We start from the raw sequence: 23,187 nt of genomic DNA, 5'->3' as shown, positions 1-23,187 counted from the left end.
ATAGCCCTTGACTTCAGCAATCCCACTATCACTATCACCTGTAATAATCAAGTCATCCACATAGATGACTATGATGACCAAACCTGCATCTCCCTTTCTCACATAAAGTGAGTGATCAGCATCAGAAACATAAAAGCCAATATTGACAAGATACTCTCTGATCTTGTCAGACCATGCTCTTGGTGCTTGCTTGAGCCCATAGAGTGCCTTCTTCAACCTGCACACATACGTGGGATGCTCTAAATCTTCATAACCTGCTGGCTGATCCATATACACTTCTTCCTGCAAATCACCATGCAAGAAGGCATTCTTTACATCCATTTGCTGCAACCTCCAACCTTTGGCTGCTGCCAAAGCAATCACACATCTGACAGTTGCCATCCTAGCAACTGGACTGAAGGTTTCATCATAATCTATGCCATATGTTTGGGCATAGCCTTTTGCAACTAGCCTAGCTTTGTACCTGCTAATAGAACCATCTGCATTGTGCTTAATCTTATAAACCCACTTACATCCAATAGCTTTCTTTCCCTTTGGCAATGATACTAGATCCCAAGTCTTATTGGCCTCTAATGCAGCCATCTCCTCATCCATTGCTGCATCCCAATGAGCATGACCAACAGCCTCCTCAAAACATGTGGGCTCAACATCCTCAACTAGTTTCACCATATAAGCATAATGGTGAGCTGCATAACCCTCAAAACCAAATCTTTTAACAGGGTATCTCACCCTGCTAGACCTGCGTACCACTGGATCACTCAATGGAGTCTTTGCATTAACACGTGCTCTCTGCACACCTGGAGTCCTCACTGAAGGAATGCCAAGCTCATCATCCAAGCTCTCTGAGCCACTAGAGTCTCCATCAAGAACTACATCAATGCCTTCTGACACTTTATTCTTTCCTTTGTCTTTACCTGTAGTGCTACTAGATGCACCCGAAGATGTAGAGGTACTCCTTAGTCTCCCAGACCAAGGACTACCAGATGATGTCTCTGGTCCACTAAGAGTTCGTGATTCTTGCTTTTCAGCCTGCATATGAGTGTCATGATCATCATCATCATCCAATGCATCACCACTAGATGCATACCAACTGCTCATTTCATCAAAGATGACATCTCTGCTCACTCTGAACTTACATGTGACAGGGTTGTAATAGCGATACCCTTTCTGCTCTAAAGAGTATCCAATAAAGACACACTTTTCAGCCTTTGGATCCAGTTTCTTCCGCAACTCATCTGGTACATGAACATATGCAATGCAGCCAAACACTTTCAAGTGTGAAACATCAGGCTTCTTACTTGTAAAACATTCTTCGGGGGTCATACCATGAACTGCAGCTGTGGGAGTTCTGTTCATAATATAAACAGCAGTATGAACAGCCTCAGACCAAAAATGTTTAGGCATATTCTTTTCAGCCATCAAGGCGCGTGCAACTTCTGCAATATGCCTGTTTTTCCTTTCTGCAACCCCATTTTGCTGTGGGGTATACCTGCATGTGAACTGTCTCTTTATCCCATGAGACCTCAGAAAATCACTGAACTCATTTGAGAGGTACTCTCCCCCTCCATCTGACCTCAGGCACTTTACTTTCAAGCATGTTTCTCTTTCAACTGCAGCCTTGAAAGTTCTAAAGTGCTCAAAAGCTTCACTCTTTTCCTTCATAAAATATACCCACAGCTTTCTAGAACAATCATCAATGAATGTGACAAAGTATGAACTGCCTCCAAGAGATACATTTTGTGTAGGCCCCCAAATGTCTGTATGCACAACATCAAGGATATTTCTGCTTACATCTCTGTCATGTGAAAAGGGTTGTCTTGCCTGCTTACCAAACTGACATGCTTCACATACCTTCTGAAATTCTGCAACTTTAAATGTAGGCAAACCTGTAACCAACCCTTTGGACTGCATTAATTTCAGCCTTTGTACATTTGCATGTCCAATGCGTTTGTGCCAAATTTCAATGTCTGCAACAACACCTTTTCCTTTGGCATACATAGCCGCATTCATAGTAGGAATTCCAGCATCTAGAGTGAACATACGTCCAACTCTACTTCCCTTTGCTACCAACCTGCACTTGTCATTGAAGTCTTCTACAAAGCAGCCCTTTGCATTAAATCTGACTTGCAGCCCTTGCTCTACCATTTGACCGACTGACACCAAGTTCTTTGTAATAGATGGTACATGTAATACATCTGAAAGACTCTTTGTCTTACCATCATGCAAGGACAAGGGAACTTTTCCAATGTGTGAAATTGGGTGGCATGAGTCATCACCCGTCTGCACATAACCTGCATTCTGCAAATCCTGCATCTCTCCAAACCATTCTGCATGGCTGGTCATATGATTGGATGCACCTGAATCAACATACCAAACATCTTCATGTGTTCCCTTTCCTGTAACAGCATTCAGCATATGCTGCATAACGAACAAACGTTCATTTTTGTCTTCATTCTGTCGTGAAGACGATGCATAGTTTCCTTGCTGCAACTTACCACTGCGGATATCATCTCTCTTAGCATAACATTGGGCTGCAATATGACCTGTTTTGCCACAGTAGTGGCACACAATACCAGAGTTGTTAGAACCTCTGTTCTGCCATCCACCTCTTCCTCTGAAGCTCCCCCTGCCTCTAAAGTTACCACGACCTCCTGAAACCTGCATATCGCCAAATTGCTGATTCAATCTGTTTTGCTGGTTATCACTACCACGTCCTGTACCACGGCCTCTTGAAGAGAACCTGCCACGTCCCCTTCCAGAACTGGAGTAGAAAGCTTGGACCTGTTCACCACTTCTTTCAGATGTCTCACTCTGCATGTTGATCTCTTCAGTGATCATAAGGGAGACCAATTCATCGAAATCTGGAAATGGCTTTCTGACATATACGGAAGTTACAAAAGACTTCCAAGCCTTTTCATTGTTAAGTCCACCCAAGGTAGACGACACCAAATCATCATCATCGGGCATTGCATCAATCGCTGCCAATGCATCTGCAATGCTTCTTACCTTCAGTGCATACTCATTGATAGACATCTTCCCTTTCTTTAATGTATTCAACTCTTGCTTGAGTTGAATCTTTCGTGCCTTTGTATTTACAGAAAACATACTTTCAAGTATGGTCCAAGCTGCATATGCATTCTCTGCATTTCTAATGTGTCCCAGCATGTTATTGTCAATTACTGCAGACAACCAATACATGACCTTCTTGTCTTTTGCATTCCATTCCTTTCGTGCCTTTGTCTCTTCTGCAGTTGGAGGATCACTCACCTCCGGCTCCTTTTCTTCACCTGAAACGAACTCGTAGAGGCCTTTTCCAATAAGGAAGTTCGTGATACGAAACTTCCATGATGGGTAGTTGTTCTTGTCGAGCTTCTCAATGATGGGGCTTCCACTGTTCTCTGCCATTATCACAAAACTAGTACCAAACAGCAAGCAAATCTTCTGCAACCCTTGACCTGTAGTGCACAGCAATACACCAGACAGCCTTTTTTACTGTCTGCTCAACAATACATGCAATCTGCAACCAGTTTGCAGATAAACGTTGTGTTTACTCACTGATAAACACCTTTGAACTTACAGATCTGAAATCTGTGACCTGCGCACCCACGTTCGGTCAATACAGTCGAAGTCACAGTATACCCCGAAACTGTTGTCCGCAACCTTGCGGCTCTAAAACGGGCCCTGAAACGGCCTCAAATGCCCAAAATCTCTGTGGGAGAGCCCTAAAGGGCTACTCTGCAGAATACACAACGCTCTTCGCGCACACCAAATCTCACTGCAATCTGAGATTTTTGCTCTGCACTGCTTCCGGTGCCTCCACAGGCACTACCCAAGAGAAAGAGTGGAAGGATGGGAGAGCTTCTTACCTGTGGCTTGCTTGCTCGAACCTTGCTTCTTCTCCTTTGCTTCAACCTTCGAAATCAGCCTCTCTCAATGGTGCGGCTCTGATACCATGTCAAGAATCGCGTGGTGGAGGGGGTTGCTCAAGATGCTGCGCCGAACACACACAGAATGCACAAGGAGAAGCTCACTCAAGAGACAAGAAGAGAGATGGAGGCCAAAACGTTTTCTTGCTGATTTCTTCTTCTTCTTCCACACTCTTTTCAATGTACACAAAGTATAGATAAGATACAACATAAAAGAAAAGTGGCCTACTAAGTCAAACAATGCATAACCGACTACACTAGTCGACTGGCGCTATAACTATGCCAGCTGTAAATAGGTGTAACAACCTGAATATAATAAGTAATGAGTCAGTGGCCATGTGAGAGTCATAATGACCACCGACGTGCTAAGTGTAGACGTGTGGACCCATCTAACCAGGCGGTCCATCATCAATGTCCGCATGTGTTGAGCTTGTCATCTCAACAGGATGGTGTTAAAAGGAGTAGCTATTGATTGGAGCACTTATCTACTCACTAAGATGGATCAACATTTCGTCAAAGTCACCAGGGGCAATGTTACCAATGTCACCTATGGATCGTACTTGTCTGCCTTCTTGACCTACTCAGGTTTACAGAAGAGTGTGCCTCCACCTCCTCCATCTGATCCAGTACCTCCTCCTCCACCTTCAGATGAGTCAGAACCAATTGATATAGAGGATTTGGATTCTCCGCCTCCCCTGGTCATACAGCGCAAACGCTTGAAGCGGGTAGCAGATAAAGCTCCTTCAGTTCTTCCTTCAGTGCCCATTCCTGCTACCTCTGGCAGTGATCTCCCTGGTTATCTCACATGTAATAACCTGTTCAGAGCACATCGAGAAGGTTCGTTGGATATATCAGTCCCCTCACTGAACAGTCTAGTCTCGAGAGATGCCATTCCTTTCCTATGTAAAGACATTTAGAGTTCCATTGAACTGTCAGTGGACAACCTGTGTTCAATAGCTGTACGCTTCCTTTTATGAAGAAATGATGCAGTCTAAGAACCAGTTTCATAAGGCAACATCCGAGTTAGCCTTTGCTAAGGATACCTAGCAGATTTGTTTAAGCAGATGGAGCAACAAACCCACCTGATTGCAACCCAAAGAAATGAGATATCTTCTTTGAAGATTCAGTTAATAGAGGCTCAATCAGAGGTTACTAGCCTCTCAGAGGAGAAGGAGAGGATGTCCAAAGAAGCACAAGAGTTCCAAACTCTTTTAGATGTCAAACTTTCAGCCTTACAGACTGCTAATGACACAGTGGAATCACACGCTTCCCAAATCAAGCAGTTGCAAGATCAACTAGCAAAGTCATGGTCTGTTCCTCCAAGCCCTCATGTTCCCTTGATCCCTTCTCTCTCACAGCAGGACTTGGTAGCTCTTCAGAGATAGGCTACCTTGTGTCCTCTCTTCCAAGATAAAGTGGAAAGATTGCAATCTCGAATGGATTTGCTATGGTCTGCATTTGAGCAATTCCAAGAATATGTTCCTCCGCACCATTCCTTCTTTGTCCACTATCAATTACAGAAGTTGGCCTTCTACATGAAGCTTTCAACGATGGATCTTCATATTCCAGAGGATGGTTGGAGTGGGGCTTGGTCTCCTGAATTGCTGACAGAGGTGGTCCGTATGGTGTTTGAAGATTCTGTCACGACTGATACCATGTTGATGTCATATATGTATCTACGAGGAGACTTGTTGATTCCAGATGAAGTGGATATGGCTTGGTATGTGGGAGATGTGGTTTTACAAGCTGTTTTGTATGTCAACCATTTGGAGTTGTGAATAGATGACATGTTTCAGAGTTACTCCTCCAAAATGGCTACTTGCCCTGATAATTCCTGGCATTCCATGATTGATTCTGTGGTCCTGAATCAAAGACAGAACACAGCCCCTACCTATGTCCAGAGCACTAATCAACTGAGGGTGGATCTCTTAGCTTATCTTTCCAAACATAATCCATTTGATTCTACCTTTTTTGATGCCTATCAGAGAAGATCTATCTTAGGTCCTTCTGTTCCTACCCTACTGTATTACCAACAAATGGCTCACCGTTATGATATATATCTTTCCCTCTATCAAACCAATTCCACAACCATCTTACCCCTTCTTTTCCAACCTCAATCTTTTCCTCAAATTCCCATATTTACATACTACTCTTTTATCGAGGATAGAGTATTTTCCCCTTCTCCACCATGTCCTTCTCCATCCATTCATGTACCTTCTACCTTTCCTATTTATCAATTAACACACTTCCTAAGTGATTCCCTAACATTTTCAGCCACTCCTTCATTAAATTATTCCTCCTTTTATGGTTTTGCCTACCCATCTCTTCATCCACTTTTCCTTATTCCACTTCCATCTCTTGCCACTTCTATATCTCAACCACCTCAGTTGGTTAGTGACTATGACGGGTTTGATCATCAGATTTCCAAAAGAAGGGGATGGGGCTCAAATGATTCTCTTACAGGACCTCAGATAAACTAGCCAATAATTCCAGGAGATTGGACAACTGCCAGTCAAGCATACCAGAACTATATGCATTTTGCTCACCAATATTCACAGTCTCTGGATCCTTCGGTGAGATTGACAGTTCATTTTGCTTGGTACCTAGCGTATATGCATAGGCATTCCCATAATGATCAAAAGGCCATTCTAAAACTTTGTATGAATGTCAATGTGAATATTGACTCCCACCAGTTGGATGTCCTATATTTTCATGCCCTGTGTTTGCCTAGCAGATACCTTGTCCTCTTGGAAAGGATGTGCTGCCTTCAGTTTTTTCAGAATCCTCCCAAGACATTTGTAGATGAATCTTTATCTATGGATCGTTTTCGAAATCACCAATCTTTCAAGAGGGATCATCTTCATTGATACCTTTGCCATGTATGGTGGATGATTTTTAATGATAAAATATCTCTTTTTGGAGGAGTCATTCAGATGGTTGGGTTGTGTGTAGTGTTTGTGTTGTGGGTTAATTTATGTAATAAGATCGTGGTGGTTGCCTATTGGATCCGAGCTACATTTTTGGAGAATTGTGGTGATGGGGTTGTGGTTGGATAGTTGAAGATGCTGATGCTGATGCAGAAGAAGAAGAAACCTCTTATATCCTTTACAAGTTTGTTGTGATTTCCAGTTTGATAAGAAGTGTTAATGTATAAAGGGTTTTCCTTTCGTTGTATTTTTATATCAGATACAGGTTCTAAGTTGGGGTCGTGGTTGGATGAACTGTTTTTGAAGATGTATTGAAGATCAAAGTTGAGCTTTTGAATGAACTTGTATTCCCTTTTTCCTGGGTCGCGAGGACTCTTCCTTATTAAGTGTGGGGATATGTTGAGTGTTGAAATGACCTATTTTTTGGCTGATTTTTGTTGTTTTTGAGAGCTGAATGGTTGATTTTATGAGATGATTGATTGGTTTGGAAGTGGTTTGAGAGTGTTTTGGATGATATTGATTATGTTTTGGAAGCTCATGATGTTTATTAGTAGAGACCTTAAATCTCAATCTCGCTACTCTAATTAAATGATTTTTAAGCATTCCCAAATGTTGTAATTGATAGTAATCTACAATTCACACTTGAAAAGATTTAGGTAATAAATTTTATGGCAATATATTTATTGATGATTCCCCATTTAATAATTCTTCATTAAATTTCTTACCCATGCTCTCCACTTGTATAGTGGACACTTCATAATCTAGCACTAAGTGTTTTTTTTTAAAAGTATAATTGTTATGCAAGTAACTTCATTATACTCCACTTATAACATTTATCTAAGCAAATCATTTTCTACTCAATCTTGTTAATTAAATTATCCATAAATCCAAGAATCAAAACCAAGACTTGCTCCAATATTAGTCAAATATTAGTCAATCAGAGTGAAGACATTAGTTTCTTAAAAGAGCTTCTTAGACTACATTAAAATCATCAGCTATATTATAGGAAATTATGCATGTTTTCTAAACTTTTAAGCTTCAAAAATTGCCTAAATTTCCAAGAATTATTCTAGCATAATTGTGTTTTTCTAGCTCTACAAATGTTGATTCTCTTCCAACATCTCTTTTCTAACCTTATATTGTGTTTCTTAATACACTTCTACTTTTTCTTGAGCTCTTATTATTATTATTACTCTTACTTCATCAAGGTAGTCTTCTACAAACAAACAATAAGAACAATCAAATTTGTTATACATTTCTTAAGTAGTCTTCCTCCTTTTCAAGCAATTACCTCGCAATAATGCAAGCGACTCTTGTATTACTATGTCATTTAGATCCTCAAATATGAACAACTCTGCCTACTCATCAAGATATCCATGGTGACACCAATGATTATATAAATAGACAAGAGGAGAGAGGTGAAGCAACAAGCAAGACCACATATATATAATGGAGTCTTGATCACACGTAGAAGTAGGGTTGAATCTTCTTCTTCTTATCCTTTCTTCTTCCAAACAAAAGAACTTATTCTACAACATGATAGACTAATATGAAAGTATTGGAACATATGTACGTGCAATAACTGAGAATAGATGAGGTGGCATAATGAATGTGACATAATCAAGAGTGGACTATGTGGATGTCATCTAGGCATAGAGTCACTGGCATATCCTCCACATCAGTCACCTAATGTGCTAGTGAGTAAAGTCCTACCACATCACCAAGGCATGTAGTGAATTCTAGCTCATGTGGAGCTCAAAACCTCAACGCTCCCTCTTATGCTCAACGTGAGCTCATGTACTCCAAGTATAGTCCTAAAGCACCATGGATTCTCATATTGTAAGGCCTTGGTAAAGATATTTGTAGCTCGATCCTATATAATGACATAAACCAAGTCAATATCACCTACTAGAACCTACTCTTAAATGAGATGGTAATAGATCTCTATGGTTTTTGCATGACATATTGGGTTCTTGGCCAACTAAATGCTACTAAAGTTATCATAGTAGATGATAACCTTATTGTCCAAGAGCAACCCCAAGTCACCAAGTAGCTTCCATAACCAAGCTATCTCACATGATGCAATTGTAGCACCCCTATACTTTGCTTCAATATGAGATAATGGAACTGTAGGCTACTTCTTGCTTCTCCAAGTAACTTCCATAGGAAAACATAAATCCATTGGTAGACCTCCTATTTGAAATACTACCAACCCAATCTACATCCTATAACCATGCAAGTCCAATGGTTCACTTGCAACATAGAATAATGCATAATTTGATGTAGATTTGACATAGTGCAATGTACACTATATTGAATCCAAATGTGGCTTTCATGGAAGATGCATAAACTAACTCTCCAAACCAACTATGCAGTTTTGATCTAGCCTGATGATTGTCAAATAAGCGGATTCAATCAGATTTAAAGGTAAGCTCATTACATTGGTGTGTGGAAGAGTGTACATGGCTATGTGAGAGGTAGCCATAGCTCTCGACTTGAAATGCTTGAAGCAATAAGCGGTTTATTGATCTTAGTGGTTTGCTCACAAGAGCAATGACATTTTGGTTCTATTGCTCGAACCAAAGAATTAAAGCTTAAGTTCTTGCATGCGGCTACTCTAGATAGAGACCTAAATTGACCCACCTAGTTGACCGTCACTTGTGACGACTCGTGGATGATCCAATTGCGATTGTTGGGAGGAGTAATCAAAATCCCCTCCAAAAATAGTAATGACAGGAAATTGATTGGATGCAATTGACTTCATCAAAGATTACACTTGGCATTGTAGACATTTAAGCCCGTGTGAAAGTTGAAAAACCTGATTTTGCATAGTGCATATCGAATTGCGCTGCTAATGTATGAGTGTTGTACATTTACAAACTATTGGATTAACAAGGAACACACTAAGGGGGATTAAGCTAAAAATGAACACACTAGTGGGGATTAAACTAAAAATGAACCCACTAGTAGGAGTACAATCCTGAGAATCAAAAGAGTGACCCAAGTCACTACAAAGAAAGGCCTAGAGGAGATAGATCCATCAAATCGTTGAGGGAAGGAACTTAATGTGGCAGAGTACTCAGATGACATCCAATGACTTGTTACATAGTACCACCAGGATAGTGCACCATGGAACACCAATAGCCAATATCATAACCGACCTTGAGGAGGAGAGGAGATTGGCAAGGATAGCATTGCATTGCATTGTGAGTTATTTCCAAGAGCAAAGGGGTCAAAGGTTGCGTTAAGAGATAGAACACAATGAGGTTCATAGGATCCTAGACATCTTAAGTAGGAACAAAATGGAAGGCAACGTCGATAGGGAGAGAGCCCTAGAAGCCGGCCTTATAATAAGCAAACTACTCAACTAAAAGGTTGCTAGAAAATACCAGTGCTAAACAAAGTGGGGCAGCCTTGATAGCATCATTACTATCTAGGCTAGGAGTTACCCCAAACACTAGGAGTCAAACAAAAATACCCATAGTTGCAAAGCAACTTGATAAATACCAAGCAAAAGAGTTGTGGAACAGTGCAATCTTGCTAAATATGTCGAGTTATTTGGGCAAGAGATGGCGACCACACTAAGTGCAAAGAGTTCTTGAGAACCTACGATCCCGACATAGAATGTGGCACTGTGACAATCGGAAGAGAAGAAGGAGCAAAGCAGATGCAGGTCCAATTGAGTAAAGCCTTGGTGGAGAAGGCACTAGGGCTGGAGCACAAAGTGGAAAGGAGGCCCAAAAGGGATGTCTATGCCATGTTGAACATGAAGAAGGACCAAGTTTTGACCAATGATGACATTAACATCCCAAGACATCCCTGATCCAAAATTAAGGCTTTAGGCAAAAGTCATCCTTCCCCTATTCTCCATCCAAAGGTATAATTTGCTTATGCATAGAATCAATGTGCCCATGTTGGAGAGCCTGGCAGCCCATTCATTGGATGAGGTTGATTGGAATGGGTATGTGAGAAAGATGATCAACCAATCAGCCAAGGCACTAGCCCTAGGGAGCAAACTGGTTGGCAGGGAGTCCCCAGCATCAAAGACAGGAGATGAAAGAAAGAAACCATCTTCAAAATCCTTGTTCATTGGATATGGTGGTGTGATGACTACTCTTATCTAAGAGGTAGTGAAAGAGGCACAGAATGAAGGAGAAGGAGTCTATGAAACACTAGATAGGTCATCTCCTCACGGACCTCACTCAATGAGCACGAGCATTTGGCCTTTGCTTAGGAGACAAGGGATGGACTTGGTTTACTAGTCTAGACAATATTGAACGTAATAACTTCACTCAATTGAAGGATCTCTTCATCAAGAGATTCTCAAAGGCAAGATACTCAATGAGCACGAGCATTTGGCCTTTGCTTAGGAGACAAGGGATGGACTTGCTTTACTAGTCTAGACAATATTGAACGTAATAACTTCACTCAATTGAAGGAGCTCTTCATCAAGTGATTCTCAAAGGCAAGATACTCAATGAGCACGAGCATTTGGCCTTTGCTTAGGAGACAAGGGATGGACTTGCTTTACTAGTCTAGACAATATTGAACGTAATAACTTCACTCAATTGAAGGAGCTCTTCATCAAGAGATTCTCAAAGGCAAGATACTCCAATAACCTCATTGTTAAGCTAATGAATGTTAGTTAAAAAGACAAAGAGGACAGATAAGACTATGTCAAACATATAAGGAGTCTCTACAAGAGGATACATGTAGCTAAGCAACCCAATGAGAAGCAGCCTCTACCATATTCATTAATTGAATTCACAACAAAGAACTCTATATAGCCCTAGCAAGAAACTCAAACATGCAAAGGGATATGCTTTGCAAGAGTCTTTGAGAAGGCCATACAGGTAGAATAGTTAATCAAGGAGAGAAGCTCTTGAGCTATGTAGCAAGGGAGCAATGCATTTAGGAATGTCAAGATGACTACAACACGTAATGAGTGAGCTGCCCCTAGTAAATAAGAAATAGGAAAGAGTGTTTATCCCAAGCTATAGCCGGAGCTAGCCAACAGACTACAAGAGTCAATACAACGTCCAATACTATAATCTTATGTGTAGTGTGTGCACTGTGGTGGAAACCACTTGCCATTTGAATGTCCCAACCCTAGATCAAGACCTTGTGCCGATTGCGAAAAATTCAGGCAGTGTGACATCATGCACTACCAATTGCCAAAGATAGTTGCCTTACTAGCAACCTTACACTCATCCATAATATCCAAGAATTGGGCAGTCATACTTTAGAAAAGGAAAGTCCCTTTGTCTCCATCTACACCTAATGATTCCAAGCCAACCACTTAGAGGATACATATCAACCCAATAGGAATCCCTAGACTGCCATGACCTATCATGATCCATCCCCCAAGTGATGCTCTAGTGCACTTTGTGGAGGAGCCATTGGAGAAAGATTCTTACTTGAACCCTTATGTCTCTTATGACGAAGAGGGTAATCCCATATTGATGGACTATAGACTTGTGTTGGTCATGGCCTTAGGATGGCCTTAGGTAGAGGAGAGGTAGAGGCCTTAGGGAGAGGAGAGGTAGAGGCCTAGGAGGAGCTCAAAACCAAGAGCCCATATAGCATGTTGGACATGTGGTCATCAAAGGCATATTTCATTTTGCTGCTTTGGAAAGGAGCAAGAAAATAGAGAGAAGGCCAACTTGAATGCCCTGAATGTAGAGTCATACACCTGTTTGCTGATTGCCCTAGGCAAAAACCCTCCACTAGCTTGGCAATCCTACCATCTATGCCACTCAGACTCTTTTGTATCGAGTCACCTAACAAAGCAGGCCGATATCTCATTACCTGGATCTAGCAACCTAGATGTATCCTCTATAGAGAAGAAGAGTCTGCGAAGGAGGAAAAGGAGGACTAACACAAAAATAACATTCAATACAAAGAGTGAAACCACATTAATGAAAGAGAAATATGTCATTGATGCTAAAGTAGAAACATCTACTCCTAGGATGAGAGAGAAGGGAAGCGCTAGGGTTAAAGAGTACTCTAGCCCCAACTAGCAGCTAACGACTGTGGGTGGATAAGGTCAAGGAATGGATCAAGGAAGCGCAAGCTCACTTGCAAGAAGTTGACCCTATCATTGAGGATGGGATCAATGAACTATCAACCATGAGCCCACCAGTCTCTCCCACATACCTAACAGCAAGAGAGGCAACACCACTGCATGAACATTTGCATGGGCAGAGTGAATGAGCCACGACTAGGAAAATAGCTCAAGAGCAATCTTACTTATCATTGCCTTAGGAGATACTACGTGAAAGGGGATAATATGTTGAGATGGCAAGCTCAATACATGCGGACATTGATGATGGACTACCTAGCTAGATGGATTCACATGTCTACACTTAGCATGTCACTGATCATTCTGATACTCACATGGCCACTGACTTATCACTTATTTTATTTACTTTGTTACACCTATCTATAACTAGCATAGATATAGCATCAGTCGACTAGTATAGTCAGTTATGTGTTGTCTAACTTAGTAGGCCACTTTCCTTTATGTTGTATCTTATCTTTACTTTGTATACATTATGTTGTGTGTGAAATAAAAAGAAGAAACCAACAAGAAAATGTTTTGGCCTCCATCTCTCTTCTTGTGTTCTTGAGTGAGCTTTCTCTTGTGTATACAGTGTGTGCTTCGCGCAACAACTCAAGCAAGTCCCCCCACCACGTGATTCTTAACATGGTATTAGAGTGCCACCACTGAGAGAGGCTGGTTTTGAAGGCTGAAGTGAAGGAGAATAAGCAAGTTTCTTGAGAAAGCAAGCAACCGATAAGAAGCTCTCCCATTCTTCCACTCTTTCTCTTGGATATGTGGAGGCACAAAAAGTAGAGTAGAGTAAATATCTCAGATTGCTATGAGATTTGGTGTGTGTGAGCAAAGTAATGCATATTTTATAGATAGGACCTTTAGGGATTTTTTGTAGTTTTATTGGGCAACTAAGACTGTTTCAGGCCCAATTTTGGAGTTGCAAGGTTGCGGACAACAATTTCAAGGTATACTATAATTTCAACTGTATCAACTGAAAGTGGGTGCATAGGTTACAGATTTCGAATATGTAAATTTTTAGGTGTTTACTAGGATAAGATTTATTTGCAAACAGCTTGCATATTACATGTATTATTAAGCAATAAGTGAAAAAGGTTGCTTGGTGTATTGCTATGCACTTATTGAAAGGTTGCACAAGACTTACTTGCTATTTTATATCATTTTTTTGATAATGAAAAAGAATAGTAGAAATCCCATCATTGAGAAGCTCAATAAGAATAACTACCCTTCATGGAAGTTTTGTGTGACGAAATTTCTCATTGGAAATGGCCTTTATGAGTCTATTTCAAGTGAAGAAAAGGAGCCACAACTGAGTATCCCTCCACCGACTAAAAATGAATTAAACGCATGGAAAGAATGGAATGCAAAAGACAAAAAGGTGATGTATTGACTATCTATAGTCATTGATAATACTATGCTACGATATATCAGGAATGCAGAAACTTCACATGCAGCAACTTGGGCAATTTTTGAGAACATGTTTTCAGTAAATACAAAGGCATGAAAGATTTAACTCAAGCAAGATTTGAATACCTTGAAAAAAGGAAAAATGTATGTCAATGAGTATGTTTTAAAGGTGAGGAGCATTGGAGATTCTTTAGCAATGATTGATGCAATGCTTGATGATGGTGAATTAGTTTCGTCTACTTTTCTTAATAATGAGAAGATTTTGTCACTTTTGTATATGTACGGAAGTCATTTCCAGATTTTGATGAGCTCATCTCTCTCATGATTACCGAAGAGATTAATATGCAAGGTGACTCATCTGAAAGAAATGGTGAACAAGTCTGAGCATTTTACTCAAGTTCAAGAAGGGGACATGGTAGATCCTCTTCGAGAGGCCATGGTATAGGACATGTTGGTGATAACCAACAAAATAGATTAAATCAGCAATTTGGTGAAATGTAGGTTTCAAGAGACCGAGGAAACTTTAAAGGCAAGGGGAGATTTAGAGGAAGAGGTGGATGGCAGACAACAGAGGTTTTAGAAATTCTGTTATTGTTTGTCATGTCATATTACAGCCCATTGTTATGCTAAAAAGGATTATATTCACAATAGTAAATTGCAGCATGGAAACTATGTGTCATCTTCATGACAAAATGAAGATAAAAATGAGCATCTATTTTTTATGTAGCATATGATGAATGTAGTTGCAGGAAAGTGGACACATGATGATGTATGGTATGTCGATTCAGGTGCATCTAATCATATGACTAGTCATGTTGAATGGTTTGGAGAGATGCAAGACTTACAAAATCTAGCTTATGTGCAGACAGGTGATGATTCATGACACCTAATTTCACACATTGCAAAGGTTCCTTTGTCCTTGCATGATGGCAAAACAAAGAGTCTGACGATGGATGTATTACATTTTCCATCAATCACAAAGAATTTAGTGTCTGTTAGCCAAATGGTAGACCAAGGGTTGTAGGTTCGACTCAATGCAAAAGGTTGTTTTGTAAAAGACTTTAATGATAAATTCAGGTTAGTTGCAAAAGAAAGTAGAGTCGGCCATACGTTCACTTTAGATGCTAGAATTCCTACAATGAATGTTGCTATGTATGCTAAAGGAAAATGAGTGGTTACAGACATTGAAATATGGCATAAACATATTGAGCATACAAATGTGCAAAGACTGAAATTAATGCAGTCCAAAGGATTGGTAACAGAGTTGCCTTCTTTTAGAGTTGTTGAATTTCATAAAGTTTGTGAAGCATGTCAATTTGGTAGGCAAGCACCCTTTTCGCATGACAGAGAAGTGAGTAGAAATATACTTGATATTGTGCATATAGATGTTTGGGGGCCTACAAAAAATGTGTCTCTTGGTGGCAGCAAATACTTTGTCACATTGGATTAACCACAAGATGTGTCATTTCAACATATGACACATGTGAAACATAGTCTATTTTTTATAATAAACGTTCCAAGAGATAATTCAATCATTACCAAATCAGGCCCCAAAGAAAGTGATCATCTAGACATATGGCTTAAGAGACCTCACACTCAACATGGGTCGAATATTCGCAAACAAATGCTATGCATCTAGGAGATAACTCTCATGATACCACGTATATAAAATGCAAATGCAAAGTAAACACCCTTAAGTGCACAAACTAGTAGCCTTATAGATCAAACAACGTGGATTGTGCACAAACAATTCTTTTCATGACTTCACCCTAACATAATGCATCGTAACTAAGGTAGCACCAAAGTAATTCATGCTACTGACCTTCTTTAAAAGCTTAAAACAAATGAATCCTATATTTCAAGATATGCATAAAATTAGATTTCAATGTATTCTTAACTCTCCACAACCCTTTTTCCCTACCATTTATGGTTTTACACTTGTTGGTAGGTGTAAAGAGTATTTTTAATGTGGTTTTTGTATATAAATAACAATAAATGTGCATTTTAACCTAAAGAATGGGAATAAACTAAGGCTAAACTAAGGCTAAACGTCATGTCCTAGTCCCACCATACATCCACAGATACATTCATACTTTTTTATAATTTCTTCATATGTATCTATTTTTTATGTCTTAATTTTTTAAGATTCATATTATTATTTATTTGAAAAATTTTAAATTTTTAGACATATAGAGCTTACGTGAGTCAAGATATAATATTATACTTTAAATGATCCCATGTGAACACCAAAAGAACCATGAAAATGCATAAAACCCTCAAATTTTTTAAAATCCTTTTCCCGTAATTCTTGTATGTGGGTTTTCTCAAATGCTATTTTAATTATGCAAACAACAAGAACCGATTGAGAATTCTAAATTTTCAAGCACTAGAAATCATATTCAAATATTTGAAACCATTTCTCATAATATATGCAAAAGAATCATTAGAAAAGTGATAAAATCGAGCACTTACTATTTAATTTAATACAAATATGCACGTATTTCAAAGTCAGGAAGCCATTGATGATCTTCCATGGTTGTTAATGCATCCTCAACCTTCGATTCACACTTCATAACACTCTAGCATCAACATACATCCAAAATCTATTACTTTAACCCATTCCCCTTGTCACACAAATTAAGCTATAGGAACAATGTGCAAAGAGGAGAGAGAAAGAGAAGAGAGAAAGATTGAAATCAAAGATTTTTATTTTTTCATCATGTTATGTGTGCATATAGTCCGATTGAAGCCTTTAACACGTAGATCGGGGATATGCCTTCCATCTGGGGGAGATGATGATCTTGCCCGATTCAAAAATCCACACTTGATGAATCAAAGGGGTGTCAAAAAACTGCACATTTCCCTCCTCCCCCATGCTAGATTTTTTTTTTTTTAAAGCCCTTAGCTTAATCATTAACCTTAGAAGTTAATCGATTCTATTTTTACATGTTCATACTGTCCAAATTTGATTTTGGCATGGAAGGAGGACCAAATGAGTCTGAAATTGCGAACGGACTAGATGGCTGACTTCAGGCATTGAAATCTATCAATCTGGCTTGTGTAATGTACTTTTCAGTTCTCGGATCGAGTAGTTGCTTCATACATCGAACCTTGTGGGGACTAAATGGAGGGTCAAACGACCTCCAATTGACAAACAGAGACTTGTGTTGGGTTCCTAGCATCGAAATGCATCTAGGAAAATTCCAGCTCCTTGATTCACAACCGTTTCATTTTCCATGAAAAGTTGCTCTTTTATGCCTCTTAGGGTCTTTTTTTACCTTAAGTCAGCTTCAAAAATCCGCTCTCATTGGTGTGACCATGAGATAGGGTGACTCAACCCATTAAATCCACAAACTAATTTGCACATAAATAAACCATAAAGAGCATTAAGCTACTTCAAAGAAGAATACACAACAAAACAGAAACATAGCTCTCACCCTATCCCTAACTAAATCAAGGCATGAAGATCCACAAGGGATAGGCCAAGTGTAATACAACAGAGATCTAGAGCTAGTCGCTAGCCAACTACTCCAACACAAACCAACTAAAAAGAACTATCAAAGAAGTCATCCTAAGTGGTAGTCTGACATGCTTACCTAACTAGGACAACTGGACTAGGAACTCCTATTAGATGAGAACTCCTATAGCTTGGTCTTGCATTTTCAGATCCTTTTAATTTACCACTTTTTGATACCTCTAGACTTGATACTCAGGCACTTAAAAAAGAGGGAGCTGAGTGTATTGTGACCCAAGGAGAATAGGGCATCGACCTTAGGTCCTGTCTCGGTATACTTAAGAACCTACCAAGCACTCGCAAGGTGACACTAAATCCTTTTCTTTCGCTCGCTTTTATTTTCACTCCAACTTTTTCTTCTTTTTTTTTTGTCTAGACATCACCCCAAGGAATACAAGGTATCAGGTTAGACTCATCCCTAGGAAGTCAAGGCATCGGGTCAGATTCATCCCTAGGAACCTACCAAGCCTTTACAAGGCAATGAGCATCTACTTTTGTATTTTCTTTCGTTTCATTTCTTTTTCTTTTGTTCAAGGGTTAAAACCCCTTTTTATACACCTCTGTATACTATAGTCTTCAAACGCATTGTTTCTTCTCTTTCTTTTATTTGGCAGGCTTCTCTATCTGCCTCACAACTAGCAGAAACTTTTAGACATAGCTATCTAGTAGGCTAGCAAGACAGAGCCATTAGGACGACTCTCAAAAACAACTATTTAAATGCTAGACAATGCCTTCACAGGAGGCGGACAAACCTCCCTAGACACACAAAACCTAAACTTTGGGACTTCATGCCTTAACTACCGGTATTCGTGCTACTACACTTCTTTAAAAACTTAAAATGAATGAATCATATATGCCAGGATATTATTAAAATCAAATTTCGATGGATTCTTAACTCCCCACAATCCTTTTTTCCTATTGTTTATGGTTTTGCATTCATTTGTAGGTGTAAATAGTATTTTTTATGTGGTTTTCATATATATAAAACAATATGTACATACTTTAACATAAACAATGAAAATAAACTGAGGCTAAACCTCATGCCCTAGCCCCACCATACATCCATGAACACATTCATAATTTTCTATAAATTTTCCATACATAAAATCTTTTTTTAAGATTTATCTTATTATTTATTAATGGTTTTTTTAATTTTTGGACATATAGAGCTTGCATAAACCAAGATATAGTATTATACTTCATGTAACCCCATGTGAACACCAAAAGAACCATGAAAATGCATAAGCCCTCAATTTTTCTAAAATCTTGTAATTCTTGTATTGTGGGTTTTCTCAATCTTTATTTTAATTATGCAAACAACAAGAACCAATTGAGAATTTTGATTTTTCAAGCACTGGAAATCATATTCAAACATCTAAACCCATTTTCCATAATATACGTGAAAGAATCATCATAAAATGATAAAATCGAGCACTTATGTGTTATACGAATCTACACATATTTCAAAGTCCAAAAGCCACTGATGATTTTCCATGGCCACTGATGCATCCTCAACCTTCGATTTATGGTCCATAACACTCCACCATCATCACACATCCAAAATCTATCGTTGCAGTCCATTCCCCTCTCACATAAATTAAGCCATACGAACAAGGTGCTGCAGAGACGAGAGAGAAAGATTAAAATCAGAGATTTTCATTCCTTGCATCATATTGTGTGTGCATACAGTCAGATTGAAGCTATCAATCCGTAGACTAGGGATATGCCTTCCATATGTGATGATCTTTCCCGAATCAAAAAGCCACACTTGATGAAAGAAGAGGCGTAAAAAAACTACACCCCCTCCTCCATGTTGAAAAAACGTTTTTTGTTTAAGAACTTAGCTTAATCATTGACCTTAGAAGTAATTGTTTCAGTTTTTTCATATTCACATTGTCCAAAAGTGGTTTCGACCTAGACAAAGGACCAAACAAAGTTAACTGGTTCAATTTTTGCATATTTAGTTTTTGCATATTCACACTGCCCGCTAAAAGTGGCTTTGACTTGGATGGAGGACCAAATGACCTCGGAATCACAAATGGACTGAATGGATGGCTTTGTGGCATTAAAATCTATTAATTTGCCCTCCATCACATACTTTTCGACTCTTGGATCTAGTAACTGCTTCATAACGCCAAACCTTGTGGGGATATGGGGAGTCAAATGACCTCCGATTGACGAATGAAGACTTGCATTGGGTTCCTTGCATCGAAATGCATTAAGAAAAACTCTAGCTCCTTGATATACAGGCATTTCATTTTCCATGAAAGATTTCTCTTTTACACCTCTCGGGGTCTTTTTTCGCTTTAAATCGACTTTAAAAATCCACCTTCAAAACACCTCCTAGCGGAGAGCAAAAACGTAGCTATCAAGACAAGAATGCTACAGCAACAGTGAGCCTTTTTTAGTAGAGTATTGAATGTCATGCAATCATGAAGACAAGAAACACTGGAGGAAGTAAAAACAAAACTAGAACTAAAGAAGGGCATTGCAACATGAACTCCATGCCAAGGCATTCAAGCCTAGCACACCAACATGGGAGTAGAGCAACAACGAGCCCATATAATCTCACCTAGCTTAACCACATAGGAACTCGCCTTGCTAGGGTTTGGGGAGCTAGAGCAGTAAGTGTAGTCACCTCCACAATAACCAACAACGGAGCTTATCCAAGAAGAAGGGCCTGATTTTGAATGGGACAAACAAGAGGAAGAACAAGTGCATGAACCGAACCCCCCTCTATAGCCACAAGCACATCTAGAAGAGCAAGGGGAGAAAGTTAAGCCACCTGAAAGGATGGTGGAGGTGAGGCACATATGCATTGAATAGGTGGAACTCGCCCATAGGAAGCTCCAAGCCAAGACACTACAAGTTCCACAAGTAGTCATCCCTCAAAAGTGAGGAGTGCAATCTTCCCAACGGTGGCCAGGAACTTGTAGTGTGGGAGCAATGAAAAAACTGTGACCGCCCTTTCAAGTTCTCCTTTACCTTTCCTTGTGCATTGGATAGGGTACTATCTCCAACCTAGTGGAGGATATCATAAAGCTCTTACCAAGGCTAGGAAGGAGATGGCTAGAGGAAAGAATGAGGCATCCCACAAGGTGGAAGTAGAAACCTATAGACTACTAGGAAGGCAAGGTAGTGGAGGCACCCCAGAGAGTGGAGGGATATAAGGCTAAGCCTAGGTCACACAGAAATGGACTCTAACTTAGAGGCTTGGATGGCTTTCTGTAGCACCCTACCACGTGAAAGGAATGATCCTACCTACATGCCCTACCTTTGATCTACAACGCAAATGCCTCAATCCCTGAAGAAAGCCTAATCTTCATCAAAAGGGACCTCCACCCATCCATAGCAATTTTTCTCAAAGACTTCTCCACATGCCCCAATCCTGCATTCATCACCACCTACAACTATTTTCATATATTGTGAATATTATTAAAACAAAAATCTACTATAGAGGAAGAATGGTTGGCACCCCTCTTTTTTGATATCAATGCTAGAATAGATAGTTGTTCAATGGTGCGCCTCATGATGAGAGACACCCTCTTGCCATCATTTTTGTATGAACATGTTGGAAGACGTGAGTGACAGTAGATTCACTAGGTGTAACCACCTATTTTTGTCATCTACACCACTCAATGTAAGAGCTAACTTGAAGGGGTATCTACAGAGCAAGGCCTTCCTAAGCAAAACCCTTAAACCGCCACGTAACCTAGTCTATGCTCATGTGAACATGATGCCTCTTAGTGTGCTCCCTTTATAATTCAAAAAAAAAAAGAGAAAAAGGAAAACAAAAAGAGAAGGAAAAGGCAAAGAAAAATAAGAAAAAAGAAAAGACAAGAAAAAGGAAAAGGACAAGAAGAGAAAAAAGTGAAAAGAAAAGGAACAAAAGAATGAAATCAGCCCATCCATACTCTATAAGCATCACAAGAACTACACCTAGGGACCACCTTAGCCCCTTCCCCACATCACAACTTAGGGCACATCAAGGGCAAGACATGATTGATAGACTGATCCCCCTAAGTCACTCACAACACCTCCATTTACATGAATTGGGTCTCCTTAAGCATGGGACAACACCTTAGGCTTATGGTTCGACCCATCTCCTAGTTCTACCATCACTTACATAGTGCACTACACGGTAAGGCGGACACGACCCCTTAGGAAGTGCACTCTTTTTATTTTTAGGAATGCTGTATGACGGTGTAGCAAACCAAAATCTATGGAGGCCTTCAACTTATCATCTATCTTCACCATCAGCAACCTCCCAGACTTACCTCATAGAGCATGCCCAACATGACCCACCTTGCTAGCAACCCCAAGAACCATGCCTCATCAACCCTCCACAAACTCAACTCATACCATCAAGTGCCATTGAATTGGCACCCAACTATGAGGGGAGTAATGTTACACCCTCAGAAGACCAAGGTGGAAAAGCCAAAAAATCGAAAATGGAAGATAGTCCCAAGGCAAGAGGAAAATGGAAAAGAAAGGCACACTCAGAAAAAAATCTAAAGACATAAAGTGCATGAAAAAGTCTCGAGGAAGCACAAAATAATAAGTGCATCATGATATGCTAGTGAGAGAAGCATTGGGTGCATTGTAATTCATTTTACAAAAGAGTGCCCTCTCTCCCATGCAAATTGTAAAGAATGAGAGGCACGAGTTGAAGCCTACGCTAATAGGAAGAAGAAAAAAAGAGAGTAGACAAATGGACAAAGGCTGTGAACCAAAAAGGGGGATGGCCATCCAAGATAAGGACTTGTATAAAAGTCAAGAAATGAATAAAGAAGCTAATTAAACTTGCTCTCTTCTTGCTTCTTGCTCTTGCTTCCTTCTTGTGGATGAGAAAGGGAGTTTGAGAGAGGGAGAGTGTGTGTGAAGGAGTGAGGAACTGAGGGGCTGTGGTGAAGCTCTTCTTCTCCTCTGTTTATCTTCATCTTTCATCTTCTCTTTATGGAGCCATCGGCGGATTCGTGTGGGAGGAGGTACTTGATCGGATTTGAAGGTAAGTTCACTACATTGGTGTGTGGAAGAGTGTGCACGGCTATGTGAGAGGTAGCCATATCTCTTGGCTTGAAACACTTGAAGCAATAAGCAATCCATAAGTCTTGGTGGTTTTCTTGTGAGAGCGATGACACCTCTTCCAAATCCTTCATTCTCAAACTCAATTTTGAGAAAACTCTTCATATGTCAAATCTCTGTATCATTGTCACCACCCATGATAATCAAGTCATCCACATATATAATAATGACCACAATACCCAGATCACTTACACATAATTAAAGTGAGTGATTAGTTTGGCTCTACAAAATCCAATGCTAACAATATATTCTATG

The sequence above is a fragment of the Lygodium microphyllum genome, chromosome 15, assembly GCF_053477565.2.
Source record: "Lygodium microphyllum isolate KBCC chromosome 15, Lygodium_microphyllum_v1.1.10, whole genome shotgun sequence".
Lineage (NCBI taxonomy): Eukaryota > Viridiplantae > Streptophyta > Polypodiopsida > Schizaeales > Lygodiaceae > Lygodium > Lygodium microphyllum.
This window is presented reverse-complemented; position numbering follows the sequence as displayed.